Source organism: Papaver somniferum, chromosome 3, assembly GCF_003573695.1.
Source record: "Papaver somniferum cultivar HN1 chromosome 3, ASM357369v1, whole genome shotgun sequence".
In the NCBI taxonomy this organism is placed as follows: domain Eukaryota; kingdom Viridiplantae; phylum Streptophyta; class Magnoliopsida; order Ranunculales; family Papaveraceae; genus Papaver; species Papaver somniferum.
In genome coordinates this window covers 43718065-43738140 of record NC_039360.1, presented here as the reverse complement: position 1 = coordinate 43738140, position 20076 = coordinate 43718065, and the positions used below count along the sequence as shown (strand labels likewise).

Sequence of the window (20076 nt, the reverse complement as noted above, 5' to 3'; positions counted from 1 at the left end):
GGATTTTGGACTAAACCGTATTTTCCCCAACAGCTATAGGTCTCGGCATAGGCCAATATGCTGGAGTTTTTGGGTCTCATAACCGCCACCTCAAAAAAGGAAAAAATAAAAAAAAAAAACACCTCAAATTCTAAAAACTATTGAACCTTTCCATGGATCCCAAGTAATGTCTAACCCCCTCTCCTATATAAAAGAACATAGTACTCCACGTTGTACATTCACAAGAACAAAACTAGAGTCACAAAACTCTAGTAGCAAATTCTCCATCTCTTTCTTTCCCAAATTCTCCATCAATGGTTGTTTCCGCCGGTTCCTCTTCATCATCCTCTGTTTTTGAATTTCAACTCATTGGTCCTCCTTCAATCCACCGCCAAACTCCTTCATCACCAAAACAAAACACAAATTCAACAATCCCTGATTCATCTCCTGCTTCAGCATTTATAGACCTAAAGGTTTCAAATTTCAACAATCTAAGCACAAATTATGCACCTCATCATCCCTCTTTATCACATCTCAGAGGATTCACGGAGAATGGATCAGCAACATATGTTTCAAGTGATAATCCATTACTTGATTTCTTCTTCCATGTAGTCCCCAATACACCACACGAAAGCGTAACCCAAAGATTATAATCAGCTTGGAAACATGATCCATTAACAGCTTTGAAGTTGATATGCAATCTGAGAGGTGTGAGAGGAACTGGTAAATCAGATAAAGAGGGGTTTTATGCTGCTGCCTTATGGCTTCACAAGAATCATCATAAAACCCTAGCTATTAATCTCAAAGCCATGGTCGATTTTGGGTATTTCAAAGATTTACCTGAAATTTTATTTAGGTTACACGAAGGGATAGGCATCCGAACAGAACTAAATAACGAATGGACGATTGAGAAATATAGTTATCCAGTTGATCCAGAGACTGGGAAACGTGATTTTAAGAAGAAGTCGGATCAGAAGAAAGTGAAAGCGGTACCGGAGTATTCAGATTCTGAAGATGAGTTGTGGGAAGATGAGTTGTTGTTGGAAAAGCCAAAGAAGAAGAAGCAAAAGAAGAAGGAGAAGCGGATAGAGGTATCAAAAAGAGCACTCAAAAATTGATGTGACTCAATAATGTTGTAGTAAAAAGGTTCGTTGAGACTTGTGAAAGCAAAAGAATTTAGACTTAAAAATTAAAGAAAACTTAACTCAAAATTTGATTTCAAGATATGAGAAAATAACCAAGACACTGATTTCACTATTACACATGAATGAATGATGGTAAATAACCCAAAACTCTAATTATCTTTAAGTCCCTTATTTTCTTAACTCACAAATAATCAGGCAAATTCTCAAAATTAATTGTATCCCCTAAGCATAGATTATCTAATCAAAGCATAACCTATCTAATTGAATCACAACTAATGAAGAAAATTATGCAAACAATTAAAACTCTGCAAAATCAGTGATTGAGCGAATTATAATTAAATATTAGAGAAAATATAATAGTTACCAAATTATTCATGCGTAAATAGCTTCCTCATTGCCCCAAGGATTGGGTTTAGCTCCTCATTATTACAAAGAAAACTAAATAGAAGAAATAAAAGAAAATTGTCAATTGTGTATATATATTTTTCCTTATTTTCTTTATTAAGTCTTTAAACAAATTCTCAACAAATCTGAGTGAACGAATCATCTTACTACAATATCATTGAGATCACATCAATTTTTGAGAGGTATAACAATGACACCGAGTATAGAAACCTGCATGATAGAGTTTTTGAGATATTTGCTGAGTTTTTGATTTCTGATTTGAAGCATTTGAATTCTGGTGAAACTAGAAAGATTACTCTAGCTTCTAAATGGTGTCCGTCTTTAGATTCGTCCTTCGATAAGGCTACTCTCTTATGTGAATGTATTGGTAGAAGGATTTTTTCCCCGTAGTTCATGTCCAGAGTATGAAGGTGTTGAGGAAGGCCATTATGCTTATAGGATTCGTAATAGGTTGAGGAAAGAATATTTGGTTCCTCTCCGTGAAGTTTTAGAATTGCCTGAAGTTTATATAAGTTCTAAAATGTGGGAGTCGTTGCCGTATAATCGTGTTTCATCTGTTGCTATGAAGAAGTATAAGAGCTTTTTTGAGAAACATGATGAAGAAAGGTTCAATCAGTATTTAGAGAGTGTTAAGAAAGGAGAGACAAAGATTGTTGTTGGTGCATTGTTGCCTCATGAGATCATTGCTTCTTTGGATGAAGAGAATGATAATGATGGTGATTGTAGTGTTGCGGAGCTGCAATGGAGACGAATGGTAGATGATATGTCCAAGATTGGGAAGCTAAGTGATTGTCTTGCAATTGTGGATGTGTCTGGTAGTATGTATGGGACACCAATGGATGTCGCTGTAGCTCTTGGTTTGTTAGTGTCGGAGATGTGTCAAGATCCATGGAAAGGAAAAGTTATAACCTTCAGCAATGATCCTCAGTTTCACAAGATCGAAGGTGACAATTTGAGATCGAAAATACAATCCATTGAAGATGTGGACTGCGGATATTCAACAAATTTTCAGAAGGTGTTTGACCAAATATTGCAAGTGGCAGTTGATGGCAAATTGAAGGAAGACCAGATGATAAAGCGCCTTTTTGTGTTTAGTGATATGGAGTTCAACCAGGCTTCAAAAAAGTGTTGCTACAGTTACGCTGATCAGTCGAGGCCAGCCTCAGCTGAGGAATGGGAGACTGATTACCAGGTGATACAGAATAAGTTTAGGGAGAAGGGATACATGAATGTGCCGGAGATTGTGTTTTGGAACCTTCGAGACTCTAAATCAACTTCGGTGTTGGGTGAACAGAAGGGTGTGGCAATGCTTAGTGGGTATTCGAAGAATTTGATGACTCTTTTCCTTGAGGGTGGTGATCTCGGGGAATTGACACCCATTAGAGTGATGGAAAAGGCAATCTCTGGGGAGGAATACAGTAAACTTGTCGTAGTTGATTGATAACTAGTTCTTGAAAGCAAATATGCTCTGAAGGATCTTTATTCTCTGATTTTAAGTTTGCTCTGTAGGATCTTTATTCTCTGATTTTAAGTTTTCAAATTATGCAGTTTTCTATTTAACAGCCTACCAAATACAAAAATATGTATTTACCACTACTTTAAATATCATAAGAAACTAAGATCTGGGTACAGAAAGTGCAAGCTAAGCAGTCAAATTACTCACCACCATAACCGCTGATGGCATGGCCTGTTAGGCGTCAAGTATTAATCCAGCTTAGCAAGTAAAGACTGCAGATAAAAAATAAATCAAACAATTATGCCCAAAGCTTTCAGCCATGCAACATGCATATAGAAAAACATCTGTTGTGCATCAAACCTAATGATAATACAAGAAGGAGAAGATAAAATACTTACCAGAATCCTTCTGAAAAGAATTATATGTGGGTATCACGGCCAAAACCTATAGAGCAAAATAACTATGATGAGAAAAGCATAACCAGCAACTACATCTTCTTTAGTGTTCAAGGGAGAAGAAACTAGAGATGCATGCACACTTTAGCTTTTTCAAAATCCTCCTTCCTCCGATATAATCATAGACAACATTTGCATATGGATCAAGCATCAAACGGTGGCATTCAGAATATCCACAATGAAAATTAGAAACAATTCAGAGGAAAACTTACTCAAGACACAAATAACCGTGCTAATCTGTAACTTCAAATAGAAAAGGTCAACTTACCCATCAAACGGTGGCATTCAGAATATCCACAATGAAAATTAGAAACAATTCAGAGGAAAACTTACTCAAGACACAAATAATTGTGCTAATCTGTAACTTCAAATAGAAAAGGTCAACTTACCCATTAATTGTGAAATCCCGTTTCATGCAATTCCTCCAAATAATGAAATCCCGCTCCTGCAACCACAAGATTCGAATATCACTAGACCTGGACCCTTTTCTACTAGAAGTGCTAAAATTTGATACTTGTTATACATGAGAATCGCAGTTTTGTCAATACAATTCTGGATGAATCAAAAGAAAACAAACCTCAATGAATGTATCATCAACGTGCACATGGCAGGTAGGAAACCCTCGTCCAACTTTGACAGCATGAAAATGAATTCACTACCTACAGATAGCAATAGAAGTTTAACATAGTCAACCCAACTATTGTAGTTCCGTAGCTAAGTGCTTGAACCAACACAAGATGATAAACATGAAAACTGTAAGCTACCTGTCAAAGACTCTAAGCTCAGCCAAAGTTATAACATCAAAATCCTCTGGAATTTGCTTCAAAAAGAGATTCCTCACACACCCTCCAACCAGATAAACCCCGTATCTTACAGTTTCAGAATTTGCAAACGATTTATACCAGTGCTATCACTTGCTTGATAAGCTCAAATGATTATTAAGGAGTAGCACAAAGCCACAAAAGAAGGTGAACTCTACATACCTTTTCTTTTCAACTCCTTCAGAACAACTTCTGCTGGCTGCGAAGTCATGGAAGAAGTATTTTTTAGTTCTTTAGCATTTCATTGCTTCCACTTCAGAGCCACAACACCAGCATTAACTTCATGAATACCAAAACATTCCATATCAAATAATAGCAATAAATAAATAAGAATGTGTACTTCAAGTAGTCGGATACACGCATCAACACCAAAAACAGTAAGAATGAAAGGAGCAGTAAGTCAATACCCACCACGAAGAACAGGGGTATTGACCTCTACCACTGGCTTATGCAGGCTTTGCCACCACCACCAAAATCAGCCACCGGCGCAAACAACAAAAAGAAAAGGCTATTGGAGCCAGAACCCAATTGCCCCCATGCCTTCTGTTGGCTCCGCCACCACTGGCACCAACTAACACCAACAACAACTAAAAGGTCCTGGGAGCCCATAGGGGTACCACACCAATACCAACAACAATTAAAAGGATTCTGGAGCCACCATAGGTCATGGGAGGATTGTCCCCTGGTCTAGGCTGGCTCCAACAACAATTTAAACGGTTCTGGAGCAAGTGTCCATGTCCAACAACACTTAAGGCTTCTAAAGCCAGCAAAGGTCGTGGGAGGGCAATTGGCTCCACACCGTACACGGCATAATTAAGGAATGAACTTTAAAACTCACTTTTTTTATGAGAAGTTCATTATCCATCATCATCATTGGAGAAACCTTCTTGTTTGGATAGGTTTGTTTCCAGGGCCGTAACTGAGCGTTCTAACCTAACACATCCAAGAATATCAGAATAAATCAAAATCACTCCGTCTTAAGAAACAATGAAAAGCTGCATTTAATTAAAGAATAAAGAGTGTAAATTTGTACCGGACAAGGAGAAAAGTGACATGGCGCCTATCACGATTGCGTAAGATGGCCTTCAAAACAAAAGGAGCCAAAACAAGTATAGGAAGTCATAGAAGTATGACAGATTTCCATCTCTCCTGTACTTTATTGTCGAAGTGATGTGGCACCAGTTGGAAACAGAAAGCTCTAAACAGAGACTTGATGTGGGGAACTTCCTAACTGCCTTGTATCCACAGCTTGTCACCAGGTATAAATAAAAATGCACAGATTCATCAGATGTCATTCCGAGTTCACCTGTTTTAGATAGAAATAGATACATTAACGGAGATGAAAAGATCTCTAGCTAAGGCTCGATAAGCTAACTCTCTAGTTGATAGTTATTCTACTGCATGACAAAGAACCCAGTCGGGATTGTAAAGAATGTGAAGTAGACTTATTTGTGTAGAAAAACATTCCAACCTAAAACAATCTAAGATAAAGAGCATGTCAGTACACCTATCCATTATGTGAACCTCCAATCTCTAAAGGCTGTTCAATTTTAAATCTTTGTGGCAATAAAGTGAGGTTACGTTAAAACATCTGAAGAAGACAGGTCCACAATGTAAACCAAACAGACTTTAACTGTTAATTGCTTCCTGAAACAAATCTACAGCAAACAAAACTGCGTCCACAACTAACAATGTAGTTCGGCTACAAAGACGAACTAGTTCCCAATTGACAAATTATCCCAACCATTTCAGCAAAGAAAGATTTAAAATGCCCACTTCTTGAGTTCAGTGGTAAAACCCTATCTTGCGTAAAACTTCCGAAATAATCATCAACCCGGTTCAATTTCTCTCGACTAACAAATAATTCTACTAGTATCATTTACTTAAGCTATAATGATTGTCAAAAAATTGCATAATTGGCTGCCATTGTTTAGAGTCTAGACTGAGAGAACGAGAGAAACAAAGTACATACTTCCGAGTCTCCGACTTTGAGTTTGACTACTGCAGAGAAAATGAGGAATTTTTCTATTTCCCGTGCCGGGTAAGAATATTCATTTATTTCCCGTGCCGGGTAAGAAACTTCACACAGTACTACTGTATTTTTTTTTCATTCAAGTTTTGCCACTATAGTAAATAGATTCAGCCTCCACTCTCAACTTACCTCTTTGTTTTTCTGTTTGCTTTTGCTTTGATGGAATGAATTATCATTACCTTTAAAATAAATTCTTTTGATTTTGTTTTGCTAATTTTTTAAATAACTCTTTTACACCTTGTTTGTTTTTTTCCTGACTCATCTGAGTCGTTTGAATCTAAGTGATGTTACTTGATTCATCTGGATCTGCCTCAATATGTTTGTTTTTTGAGTCAGATCTGACTCAAAAATATATGAGTTAGTGGCTTGGTCCCATGAGTCAGAGGCATTTCATTCCCTGACTCGAATGGATCCGAATCACGGGTTAGGTCTGACATCTTACTCGAGCCGAGTCAAAAGACGAGTCAAATTCAGACGCTGGGTCAAAAAACAAACAAACACACTCTTAATTCTTCTTTACAAAATATTCTACTTTTTGTTTTAGATCACCAAAGTTATGTTAAAAATTCGTAAAACTAAATAACTATTGCTTGTTGTATCACAAGATAATTAGTCTCGTAATTGTTCATATGAGTTTGAGCATCCTAAAACAAGGGCATGGTCTAGATTTACTTCCAAATTATATATCTGTGTTAAGAGCATTGCTCGGTCGAACTCACAAGTGTTGCTATCTCAAGCTTGTTGTCAAATTTAGTTGTCAAAACTATATATTGATTTTTAATCTACAATTAGTTAAGTCTAGGTCTAGGATAGAGGTAGTTGAGAAACGAACTAGTCATCATTTGCATTCTACCGTTTGAAGGCGAAAATCAACCGAAGCTTTTGGAGAACTCCATCAACAAAAGGTAAGTGAAGACTGAACCACCTATTTCTCAAGTTATATTCACTTTTTTATCCTTGAGACGTTTGTCGCATAACTAATTAGACTAGCTTGCATAGACAAGAATTTCGAGTCGAGAATCAAATATTTAGTTTACGAATTTCTTGAAATATAATGACTAAGCTTAATGAACATTTGTTCATACTTGATCAATTTCGGTGGAGAACAATTTATTGTTCGGAACCAAACTCATGATTCAAGTTTATCATTCGAAAGTAGCCTGGAACAGTGATATGTGTCATTGATGTTATTCGGGAATGTTTCGAATTGATTTAGAAAAATGTAGAACTATTATATTCGGAATACAAGACAGTGTTATCAGTCTTACAAACTGAGAAAACTGTTATATGTCTGAAGTCGTATTACATGTATTCGTACACGTAGCGGAGTAGATATATATCGACTTACAGATTTGTGTGATACGCGTATTCGTATGCACATCGTGGGAAAATCTGTTTTTTTCGTGATCCGGATAGGTATGTATATTCGAATACAAACCATTTTGGAACTATGGTAAGGGAATCTGGTTTAAGTATTCAAACCGGTATTCAAACCGGTACAGTTCTATGTTCCTAAATCAGTTTAGTACCTAAACCGGTACGAAAACTGAAAAGGTTCTGTGAACTCCGGAACAGGTAAAGTCTTAAGGTTTCCAAACCGGCTCACAAACTGAAAAAGTTTTGTCAACTTCGGAACTCAATTTTACACCTAAGTTTGCAAACCGGTACGTGAATTGAAAAAGTTCTGTCAACTCCGAAACTCGACTTTACTCATACGTTTGTAAACTGGTCCTCATACCATGACTTAGCCGATTCACGAACGACTCATGTATTTGTACTTTGTGCATTTACAAATTATGTCGATTGTGTTCAAATGCGATTACATTATTTCTACGAGATGATTTGCATTTGATTAATTCTCTAAAAACACTAGACTCATTTGATCACATGATTGTGATTCAAGATTATTAATGTCTTTGTGTTCATGAAAATGAGTGTTAAGCTTTTAAGTTCAAACCAGATAGTTTCGGCTAACCATGTGGGACATAGCCTTTATACACGGTTCGGTTAGGTTTACCTAACCAAAGTGTATATCTTGTTTATGTGAATAAGATTCAAAGTTTTCATCTAACGGTGAATATTATTTGCTTGGTTCCAAAGTTATCTTAGCTTAAACCTAAAGCAACCTATGCTTTGAAGTCTATATAAGGGGAACTATTGGCAACTGAGATGTTTGAATCCTGACACTAATTTTTGGTGTGTCCTAGTTGTATCTAGAGTCCCCCTATCCAGAAACCTTTTTAGGGTTTAGCGACTATCAACGATTTCATTGGGATTCGTGAAGCCAGGTCCAGTTATCTTTTATCTTGATAACTTGAGTATCCTTATCTTGTTCGATTGTTGATTTATCACTTGAACAAGATATATAGCAATCACAAAGTTCTCTTCATCTCAACTTTTTGATTCTACAAGTTTTATACTTGTGAGGTGAATAATAATCTAGGCTTCACTTCGGGTTTCATAAGTCCGGATTTTGAGGATAGCTAGACTTCTGTCAAATGGTTATCGATTTCCATCACCTTGGTCCTACATTTAATCTGATCATCTGTTTCGATTGTAAATCAGGAAATCAATTATATATGCTTAATCTGTGGGAGGCAGATTTGGTTTAAAGTCTTCAATTGAGTTGAAGCAACTCTTAATTGGTGTGACATCATCTAAGGGAATCAATTGCGCGGAGTCTTAAGGAGCGCGACTGTACCTGAATCAGTGGGAGACTGAGTTCGGTCTCAACTACATTTCAGACTGAAGTTAATTGGTAATAGGCTAGTGTCTGTAGCGGCTTAATACAGTTTGGTTTTCAATCTGGACTAGGTCCCGGGGTTTTTCTGCATTTGCGGTTTCCTCGTTAACAAAAATTTTGGTGTCTGTGTTATTGTGTTATTTCTTTTTCCGCATTATATTGTTTATCTTTATAATTGAAATATCACAGGCTGTGCATTGATCAATCATAGTAGATACATCCGACCCAGTTTTGTTGAATATGACTTGATTGATCCTTGGACATTGGTATTTGGTACTGTCCAAGAACTATCCTTGTGATTAGGTTCACTGATTCAATTTTATAAAAGTTCTAATCGCAAGAGATATAGATAAATAACTCTAGACACTTTCCTTGATTGAATTTTAACTCTCGGAGTTGTGTTGAGTTCTTCCATACATATTGCCTAAGAAAAAGTTGGTGGTGTATTTTGGTACCCCTAGTGTTTCCAATCTTTGCATCAAGATCGATTTGAATATCAGAGATTGAATGGTGGTTGGTCGCAAGTGGCAACTGTTTGGCGTGACTACCTCCTCTAGTCCAAGAAAGAGTCGGGAGATTTCTTTGGCGGAGGTTTTATTTTGTATTTTGTATCACTTGAAGTAATATTATTGGAAAGACGACAACCTACCACACACATTCCATTTTATAAACTTTGACACTTCATATGCACTTGATGCCCAACTGTTAAATAACATAATTGTTGTTACATGAATTACCCCTCTTGATTTGTTAATCATTTGAGGAATAATAAATAATGTGCGAGATATATACCTTTATTCAACCAAACTGAATGACGTTAAATGGAAAATATAAGAATACTCTGTTGGTATTTAAGTCATCATACTCTTCGCGGCATGATTATAAACAATTACACTTTGGGGGATTAAGATGTTTTGCATTGAAGGGGTTTTTACACCGCAAGATTGACTTAACGGATCCTAATTAGTGAATTCGATACAATTGAAAAAATGTTTGTTTCATGGTCACTCAGCCAATTATATATTATTTTAAAAGAGGACTAGATGTTTTTAATAGAGGACCCGGTGCAACTTTGAGAGAGTTTTGATGCTTTTGGTATGCATCTAAAGCATGCATTTAAGTTGAGAGCAATTCTTATGTGGAGTATTCATGATTTAAAACATATGAAAATATTTCTAGGTGTGAAGTTTACATTTACAAATCATATCTAGGGTGTGTAGATGAGAATGAAAATTGATTGGTTAACTCACTCTCGAAAGATTATATATTAAAATTGTCGGATTTTTCTGAAGTCGACCCATCTTTTCAGTTCCTTAAGACTGGAAATAGGGGAGAGAGGATTTGCACAAGTTCGATTAAGTGGATGACGGAGACCATACATATTCATTATATTCTTAGTTAGCTTACCAAAGATGAGGAAAAAAATTTAAGAAGAAGTTGATTGTGATGATATTGATTCATCAACTAGCATTTTAAAGAGGTCGAGGATGCTTGATATTTCAACATGGGTGTATAATAAATATCGCCATTGTATTGATGCAATGCATGTTAATAAAAATGTTATTGAAAATGTAGTAAATGTTGTTCTCGACATAAAGGGAAATCGAACTATAATGTGTGTGCAAGGAAAATGTAACACCCCCATTTACTTATATGTTTGGGGTTAGGCTGCCCTTAATAGAAACTTGGGTTTAAATAACAAATAAATAGGTTAATAAAATAAATACAGGTTAAGTTAGTATTTGGAATGAGGTTCTTCAACTAGTTTCAAAGAAGAAAAGTCTGCAGCACCAATAAGTTAGTCGGAAGAAGAAGTTAGTTCAGTTGCAAGAATAGGTGATTCTAGGACTTTAATCTCAAGGTTTAGGTAAGTTTAATCTTGCTTTATCATTTAATATCAATTAAGTTTCAATTGTTGATCCTCTTGAAAATTTAGGTTAAGAGTTGAATTTTTAGGGTAAATTTCGAGTTAGGGTTTTTCTGTCACCTAAAAGAAAGAGTACTATCTGAACCATAAATTGAAATCTAATTGTTGGATGTTTGTGAAATTTGGATATGTAACACATTACAATGCCATATATATTGCTCTCCAAATTTCAGGATGATAGGACTTAAAGACAACACATAAACACTTGTAGTTTATAGAACTTTTCTGTAGAATTTTATGAATCCAGACAGCTCTGTAAACCTAAGTTTTATATAGTTATACTACTTAGAGTTAGATGAAGTTTTAATACAAGTAACCCATTTAGGTCGTTAGAATGCTTTAAAATTTTCAAGTCAAACCGAGTTCGGGAGGTGCCCAAGCAACAGATCTTTTATGTTACACCTGTAAAAATTCAGATAGGTTGAGCGAATAGAACATATCATAATTCGATATTCAATCGTTAGTTTTCTTCGAAATTCGTAAAAAATGACCTTGAGACTGTTCATATTGTGTGGTGAATATTTCGTTATAATCAGATAAGTATACATGGCGTATTTGATAGGTATAACAGAGTTATACATATGTGCTTTCAGGGTAAATTATTAAAATGACCTAGTATGTGGTTGAAGTTTGAATTGAGTTTTGTGTATGTGTTTTAAGCTTATTATGTGATGAATTTTATGATGATTTTAAATGGTCTTGTATGTGTTGGAGTATTGTTAAGATATAAATCCTTGTTTGGCGGTTCGTTATGCTTGGATACAAATTCTTTTTTATCTACTTGCTAAGAGGTCAGGTCTGCAAAGATATCACGCTTGGGAGAACCGGTGAGCATTAGACGTATATGTTGAAATTTATAATTTGAAATCAGGTATCACAATAGCTATCATGCTTGTGAGCGTACACCATATAATGGTTTTTCGTTGAGTTTGTCGAATTCAGGGACATCACTGTTCAAATAGTATGTCGCGTTGGGAAGTTGATGCAATTGTTTAGTTTTTGGTATGTGTGTATTTTTATGGTTGGTGCACGACTGAGAGTGGGCCTTATGTTATTTGATTTTGAAACTTAGTCTCCTGATCTTCCTACTGGCACAGTTTAGATGTTATTATTACTTGATACTTCTGTTACTTATATGCTTATCAGTGTATATAATGGACTAAGAGTGAACTTGCGTTTCAAGGCTTTGACCTTATGTTGATTCACTTTCAGGTAGCAAAATAAGTAAGTGGGTTAGTCATGGGGTTTCCTGAGTTTCCGATGCAGTATCTGAGATGAAGTGAAACCTCTTCCTTGATGTAGCTTTCTGTTGAATTTGTTTTCCCTAAACCACAAGAAGGTTATTACGTTGTTATTTACTTCAACTGCTTGATTATTTTAATTTAGGATTATAACCATTTAAAATATTATTTATCTATTTGATAATAGATTTTTTTTCATTGTTCTAAATTATTCTTAATTTAAAAAGAAAAATTTGGACCTACGGTAGTGTCACTACGAGATTCTAGACTCAGTTTTAGTGCCACAATTAGCGGGGTGTCACATGAAGATATGAGGCTTTTGAATATTCAGAGTGTGCATCGGTAAATATCCTAAAATTGGAAAGACATTGTACCATATGCTCTTTACGCTTTAGGTAAGGAGGAGACAAGAGACTTTTTTTACAGATATTAAAAGAAATGAAGTTCCCAACTATATTTTTTCATCGAATCTTGAAAATAGTTGGATTCTTTAATCTCTTGGTCTGTATTATTTAAAGTCGCATGACGATCATATGATTATGGAATAATTTTTTGTCGTTGTTGTTTCAACATGTTTTTCCATGCTTCCCGGACCTTCGGAAGGCTCTTCATCATATCAAATCCTGATCTCCAAAGTCACAATCAAAATTGAACCTCAAGTGGCCAAATATATGGTCATTGAGGCATTATGTTTTCTGGAAAAGTATTTTCGTTACCAGCGTCCATCTGGTGGTGTATCTTGTCGATGAAGACCTAACTTGTGGACAAGTTTAATTCCGATGGATGTATCCTTTTGAAAGGTAATTACTTAAATTTTAGATCAACGAGCCAAAATTCACTCAATTCAGTTGTATTATGAAGAAGTTGTGAGTGAAATACTAAAGATCGAAAGGGTGGTTAAAAGTCTGACACTCGGAGAGTGAAAAGGTTCCGGAACTTCTAGTTTCATTAGGTTCGTGAGCCTAACAATAGAAACAAGTTAAAGATCTATTTTAGTCAAGTTTTTGATGTTTCCATTAGGGCTGCACAACGGTCGGGTCGGATCGGTTTTTGGTCCTACCGACCATTGCATCATAGTGATCGGTTTATCAAAAGGAAGCCCCGATTATGGATGGGATTTTATTCGGTTCGGTTTTAAATCACCCTATGTTTCATCTGTACGGTTAAGGTCGGTGGTCGATTACCCAAACAATCCAATTCTCAGGTCATGAACAAAGTTCAAACCCAGATTCACATGTTGCAAAAAGAAGAAAAAAAAACAAACGAGTGATTTTAGAAACACTACACTTAAGATCTCTGTAATTTAGAGATATATAATTAAAGGCAAGGGTGAATAGAAAAAGATGCATTGTTGCAATTTTGGATCTTAAGACTCATTCTACATCAATAATGACAAACTTTAGTTTATCTTCTCTTATAGGTGTATTTATGAGCTAGAATCCAAAATAAAAAAGATCTGACATGTGCCATGCATACAATCACTATAATTATCACTGATGATCGATGGAAATTTTAGAAGACTATCGATCAAAATTAAATGAATCTGGCAGCAGCAGTTGTTAGTCCTTAACAATCACACTTGTATGGAAAACGTAGATCTAGACACTCGCATCAATTAAGATTTATGAAGCCATTAGAGTGGTAGGGTGGTGGTGGTAGACTGATAGGAGAGAAGATGATGAAGAAAAAATGGGGTATTGTCGCTACTGCTCGAGTGAAAACTTGAAAGAATTAAAGCTTGTGAAGTGAAAGGGTTTAAATTTCCATGATCGATGGCTCACATCAATTCTAGGTCAATGGTTATGGATTTATAATCGGTTAGGTACTAATATATACGGTTGGTAACAAGTTCAACCCAGGTAGGAACCTAAACTAGAACGGTTATGAACTGTCTATAACGTCCAAGGCTGAAATAAATATCGGGTTTTGTTAGCTTCGGTTATTTTTAGGTCGGGTCGGATGGGTTAGTCGGTTAAGTCGGTTGTTGTGCAGCCTTAGTTTCCATTTGTTAGAGCATAACTCGGTTGAACTCACCAAGCGTTAGTATGTCAAGTTTTGTTGCCATATTTTAGTGTGTCAAAACTCATCAAAAGTTGCTTGATTATATATTAGAGTCAATTTCGTTTAGGTTAGACTAGAAAGTCTAGGAATGTTGAGACATGAAAGTACTACTCTGAAGGCCTGAAGAATGTGACGAAGTAGCGAACTACAACGACGACATCATCCTTCCACTTGAGGTTAGTAATATTGACTTGAACGGTTTCATTCCTAACGTATCTTTCAAGTTGTGCTATATTGAAAACATAACTGCGAAGCTGTATATATTGTACATATTATATAATACTCTAGTGACGTGAAATGGTCATATTTGTATGATCATAGTATTATGGAATTAGACTACGAAGAATAACGCTTATTTTTGAACTTCATAGATATGACATCGACATATTCTTGTATATACTGTTATGATTATGTGAATGGGTTATGGTGAAGATTTCATCCTAGGAAACAATGTTTTATATTTTTTTTAAAGGAAGTACATTCATGAACTTGTTTTGTGAATCGAAAGGGAAATCATTAGGCTTATTGGTTCGGCTATTCATTGAAAATCTTTGGATGACCAATATGTGTGAGAGGGTAGAACCGATCTTAACCTTGGTTATGTATCTTGGTATAACTAATCACAATGTCTGAATTATAATTTGGTGTGACTGGTTTTTATTAATTAGCGTAACCGATCCTAAGTAATCACCATGTGATGGTATGATCGATCTTTTGTAATTGGTGTGACCGATCCTAGTAATTGGTGTGACCGATCACAAGTGTTGTGTAATCGATCCTTGTAATTGGTAACCGGTACTGGTAACTGGTGTAACTGATCCTGGTAACTAGTGTGACCGATCACAAGCAATATCATGGGAATATGGAACCGATCCTGGTAACTGATATAACCGGTCCTGGTAACTTTTGTGACCGATCACAAATATTTCCATATTAAGGTATAACCGATCCTAGTAATTGGTAGAACCGATTGAACCTATGTATGTGATTTGATATTTGATCAATCACATAGTTATCTTGGAATACAGGTCAACCAATTATAAACTTGTTTGGAAGTGTGGTATAACTGATTCCAAGAATGTAAATTCATGTAAATATGAATAAGGATTTACAGTGAAGAAATGTCAACATACTTTGAACACGTACAATAACTCTTATCATTTATTGTTCAAAGATATTCCTTAGTACTCAAGGAGATCATGTGCCGAGATAAATTAAGAATCTTTTAATTAAGGTTTTTGGTTTTATATTCTTTAATTACCTGCAATTAAATGCATATCTCTAAAGAATAAAAATTAGTAATGTGCATTTACTAATTTGAGATTTTCTATTGGGAAATTTCGGAAATATTGGACAAGCATTTACTGGAATTAGGAAATCCTAATTTTGTCATTCATTGCATATCTTGAGAATATTTTCGGTTTTGGAAATTCCTTGATGTCCAAACATCCTTAGTATATAAATACCTAAGTTTGCATTTCTAGAAAACTATCTTAAGAGCGAGGCAAACTTTAATTCTTGTTGTTTCTGGTGGAGCCGTCTATTCGGAAAGGAAAGTATCATAATTATGTGAAATCTCTTACGACCACTCGTTTAAAGACTTTTATGGGATCAAGAAGCTCTACGAGTACCGTTGGTGGGAAACTAGATAATTGCAGTGTTATTAGTTTTCGATTTATTTGATTGACTAACGGTTGTTAAAACTTTGATTGCACCTAGTTTGTTTATTCTTGAGAATCTTCTCTTCTGATATAAGATTCAATCAAACTAGATCGAAGTATCGACGGGATCTTTAGAACTGTTGTTAGATCTAAATAAATCTTGTGATAACCCATTGTTAACAGACTCTGTTATGTGTGTGATTGATCACAAGAGATTCAAGTGGTGTTGTGCAGGTTATTATTGAAGATTAAAGAAGATTTGAAGACGAAGAAGATTTCTTATTGGTTTTCATATCTTTGTGTGTGCACAAACCTTGAGCGGCTGGGATCCAACTAGAATCAGATTTATTCGATTGGTTAGTTGCGTGAGATCGGCATCGCTTTATAGTTTCTCTTTGAGATCTATACTGATTGATTTCGAATCTAAACTTAACTACTTTGGTAGTTATTGGATAGACTGATCTAACCAGACAAAGGGGTTTATTAGATTAAACGGAAGAGCCTTTGCGTATGACTTGAGATATCTTTATCTTGGAAAGAATCAATAGAGTTGTTACCAAACAGATTCGTTGTTCCTTTGTTTTTTGAAATACGATCCAAAGGAATTATACCAGTGCATGATAAACGCATTTATGTGTCTACTTTGTTCTCTATGTTATGTATTGTTAGACTCGATTAAATACTTATTGTGTTATTTTATGTTTTTGTAGATGTTTTTGGAAAAATAAGCTCTTACGGCGAAATTGGCTCGAAAAGTGGTGTTTTACACCCCAGGATAGAGACTAAAAACACCCCTGAAATGCGCCAGAGGAACCCAGAAAAAATGCTAGAAACACCCCAAAAAAATTACTTAAGGCACCCCAAAGGACATGTGTTATTCGGACTCCAGCAACAGATAAGGGGTGACCACTAGATAAGGGGTGACCTTCTTCACAAATTCAAAAAAATATTTTTGCGGGAAAATATTTCTTTTCACAGGCAGATTTTTCGATCGGATTTTGGAGGAGTTTTTGTGCGATTCAATCGCTGAAACTTCATGGGTAGTTGTGATATGTCCTAAAAAAGCTAGTATGGGTGTTTGTTTCGATCAAATTTGTCTGGATAACTTGGTTTAATTCAAACAGGGAGTTGGAGGAAAAACATGAGCTTACACGGGTTGTGGTGAATCTAAATGTGTAATGCACGTGTTTGGAAGCCTTAATCAACACTTTGGAACGTGAAGAAGATTTATAAGGAATTTAATCCAGGTGCAGATGCGTAAAAATCAAAATCATTGATAAAAAAAAGAAAGAAAATATCCCGAGTAAATGAAGATTATTTGGAGTTAATGGAGGAGATTCAATGTCGCAATCACGTATAAATATGTTCACAAGGTATCATAGAAGGGGTGTCGAGAGTTTGGGGGGTGAGGAGAGCCAGAGAAGAAGAAAAAAATCAAGTTACAGAGCTGCCATTTTTCTGCTGCTGCTGAAGAACACGAAGAACATAAGACCCACAAGGGGTAGTCTATTTTGCTACAAATTCAGCGACTGTCGTCCGACAGTCTTATTTATTACAGTGACAGTCTTATTGTTACTATCGCTGGACAGTCTTATTTGCCGAGGGTCATAGTTCTCTGGTTTGTAACAAATATAATTGTTACAAACCCGGTTTTGAATTATTTATCCCTTTTCATCATTTGTAAACACCCTTTGAGCAATAATAATGATTTTTGAGCGTGTTTCCAACATGATGAGCGGCTAATTCTCCCACAACCAAGGCAATGAGGAAGCTATTTACGCATGAAGAATTGTTAACTATTTTATTTTCTCTAATATTTAATTATAATTCACTCAATCACTGCTTTTGTAGAGTTTTAAATTGTTTGCGTAATTTTCCTAATCGGTTGTGATTCAATTAGATAGGTTATGCTTTGTTTAGATAATCTATGCTTAAGGGATACAATTTATGTTTGAGAATTTGCTTGATTATTAGTGAGTTAAGATATAAAGGACTTAAAAGATAATTAGAGTTTTGGATTATTTACCATCATTAATTCATGTGTAATAGTGGAATCAATGTCTTGGTTGTTTTCTCATACCTCTCGCCCACTTTGTTAATATTTTTGTATATAATTTTATTAAATCTTTAAATTTAATCTTCACAAGTTCGAGAGTTTGAACCTCATTACTACAACATCATTCAAAAAATCATTATCATTTTGGCGGCGCCGACGCGGATTTGTGCTTAGGTAGAATTTTTTTAATTTTTTTAATTTCATTTGTTTTTTTTACGTTTCTTTGGGTGTGTCTTTGTATTACATGTTTGAAGTTGGATACTAAAGACTTCGAATCAAAGCTTAAAGCTAAAATAGAAGGAAAAAGACAAAGCAAAAAAAAAAGAGCGAAAGAAAAAATTAAAAAAAAAGAAGAGAGAGAATTTATTTTTTTTATTTTTTTTAGAGACCTTAAATTTTTTGTAATTATTATTATTATTATTTTTTTATTTCTTTTCTTTTGCACTTTGTTTGGACTTTGGACTTGGACAATTATTATTTTTTTTATTTTTTTAAACCCTAAGGAAGGGTATATTAAATATAAAACTGTTTGCAGGGAAGGACGATGATTACAATATCGTCTCGGCCCCTCGGGTTCGCACATGACATAGGAGTCGTGGCCCGAGTCGACTTCAGCGGTTCTGCGCCCGTCTGGTACGGGAGGTAAGCTTTCGAAACACCCGCGAATCCCCTGTCAGCGGGTTTATTGTATGCCTTAAGGTGAATATACGCTGAGGATTTGAATACGGTTGTTTTAATTTCCTAGTAAAAGGCAAGGCCTGGCCAAATTAAGATAAGGACTCGGATTTCATCACCGTTTCCTTCTTGCCCTCCTTAGGAAAACGAAACCAAACGCGAACCTAAGATTAAAATTTTGACTAGAACGAGACCTATAGGGTAACGATCTTAATAGGAAAGTCGTTCGAAAAATATTGGTTACTCTTTTGAGCATACTTTGAAGTTCATGATGGTTTCTGCGAGTTGAATGCGTGACTGCGCCGCCTTATAATGGTGAGACCTTGGGTATCAAAGCTCCTCGCAGCTTCCCTCGTCTCAATTCAACTTACTTAAACTCGGATTGATTCCAGAGAGGTTTGCTCAGATTGTAACGAATTCCTTTTCGAAAGATTAGAAGTTGGTCTAGTAACAATCTAAGTGGAGCCATCATGCTTGTTGTTTGCTAGATTTTATAGGTTTGATTTGGTCGAGTCAGCCTTGTTTGTGATTGTGTAGAATTCCCTTGTAATTAAGAATGTCGAACTGGTATGATAGAAGCCAATACAATGATTATCGACCTGAATTTGAATATGGACATCATCCTTTCTATGACCATGTTGGAAATAGTGGTTGGGAACGCCATCCTTTGGAAGGATATGGGTCATACCCTGGTGAGCCCAATTACTATCCACACATGCATCTGTCTTACGAGCAAGAAGATTATAGTACTAGTTCTTCGTCTCTAGAGGATACAATCAAACTATTGAAAAGTAGTCCTTTTTATGATCCCTATGTTCCTATTCCTCCTTTAGAAGAGTCCCTCAGGAAGTTAGCTGAGTCGACGCGTAAGTTAGCTGAGATGAATAGTATAATTATAGATGAAAGAACTACAATAATGAGTGAACCTTCTTTAGAAGACAACCTCAAGCGGATAGCTGAGACGAACAAAAGAATTGCTCGAAATTACTTGAATTTCCAATATAGTGTATCCAATAATACCCTTGAGAATGAAGATAGTTATTTACATAATCAAGATAACAAGGTTAGAATTGGTAGCACTACTTGTTTTGATAAGGTTCGATCTTTTTCATGTTATTATGATGAGGATAGTGTTGATAGAGAATCATACTTATGTAGGAATAGTGATCAGGAAATGGTTACTCCAATTGAGCTTTACAATGATAATATTATTTATAGTTCAAATCCAAATAATTTTAATAATTATTCACCTATTCAAAAGAACGAGGATTCGACTAGAGATACCCTCGTTTTAGACGATGTAGTATTTCTTGTTTACAAAGCCGATAATGATTTAGAGGAACGAGTTTATTTTGAGAATAATGTTTTAGAGTCTAGCGATTTAGAAACAATAGTCTTAGACGAAGAAGATGAACTCGT

General features: G+C 35.5%; 1 long non-coding RNA gene and 1 pseudogene across 1 annotated transcript; one reads left to right on the top strand and one right to left on the bottom strand.

The window, feature by feature from the left end:
* The first annotated feature begins 293 nt into the window (after positions 1–293).
* On the top strand, positions 294–3037 carry LOC113359373 (annotated as a pseudogene).
* Positions 3038–3043: 6 nt separating this feature from the next.
* LOC113361198 lies at positions 3044–5042 on the bottom strand. Its single transcript, XR_003365004.1, has 7 exons — positions 4673–5042; positions 4424–4540; positions 4205–4309; positions 4018–4099; positions 3830–3885; positions 3384–3429; positions 3044–3257 (listed from the first exon to the last, which is right to left on the bottom strand). It is a non-coding gene; the product is annotated as an uncharacterized LOC113361198 (long non-coding RNA).
* Positions 5043–20076: the final 15034 nt, after the last annotated feature.